Source organism: Galeopterus variegatus, unplaced genomic scaffold (assembly GCF_000696425.1).
Source record: "Galeopterus variegatus unplaced genomic scaffold, G_variegatus-3.0.2 Scaffold875, whole genome shotgun sequence".
Lineage (NCBI taxonomy): Eukaryota > Metazoa > Chordata > Mammalia > Dermoptera > Cynocephalidae > Galeopterus > Galeopterus variegatus.
In genome coordinates this window covers 470851-471882 of record NW_007726986.1, presented here as the reverse complement: position 1 = coordinate 471882, position 1032 = coordinate 470851, and positions in this window count along the sequence as shown.

Genomic DNA, 1032 nt, shown 5'->3' with positions numbered 1-1032 from the left:
TGGCCTTCTATTAAAGCCTTAATTTACCCAAGTATCTTCTACCCCAGCCTCTTTCTTCCCAGGATTTTCGTCAGTTTATTGCTTGACCTGATTGTTATACCTTGCCCCCCTATGGCAGTGACTAATGTTTGCCTTTAGCACTGCCTGGGAAGCTGCTTCAGCCCTGGGGAAGCTGTGAAGCAGGTGAAACAAAGGCAAGCCCTTGAACTGGATCTTCAGGGAATCATCAGATAGGTTAAAACAAACTACAATTCCTTGGAAATATAGTCCACATTGCTCCCTCTGGTGCCAACAACCTATACCAGGAATGTGGTTTGCCATCTTCAAGGCCACCACCAACCTGGAGAGTGGGAGATGACTGCCAAAACTCAGTAGTTTTCTTAGGTGTTCTGGTTGCTGGTTTTTTTAGTTCCAGAGTTTCCAAAAAAACATGATTCTGATAGTTTTGCCAGTTTATTCACTGCTTTTGTGTAGGGACAGAGTTTGGAAGTTCCCTACTCCACCATTTCTGCTGACATCACTTCAAACCATTTACTTTTGTGTTTCTCAGCCTTGCTTAAAATTACTTTCTCAGCCTGGACTGCAGAGCAAGAAGAAAAATTTGCTATCACTGAAGCTATCAAAAGAATGTACTTACTACTGATTTGAAGGCAGGGCCAAAGAGCAGTTATGAAAGTTTTTGAGCAAGAACGCCATCAGCAAAATAACTTAACTCCTTTAAAGCCAACATTCTTAAATCACCTTCCTTTTATTTGTCAAGCCCTCAATTATAGAAGTGGTGTTTGAGAGCATAGGTTTTGGGATAAGACCTTGGTTTAAATTCTAGGTCTTCTGCCACTTAATTGTTGTTTGTCCTTGGGCAAGTCTCTGAAATTCTCTAGGACTATTTCCTTATCAGTAAAATAGGGATAATATACATTTCTAGAATTGTGGTAAAGACTTAAAGAGAAATTATATATAAGATGCCTGCCAATCAATATTAGCTATTTGTTAAATTTGGATTTTTTTTTTTTTTTTTTTTTTTTTTTTTTT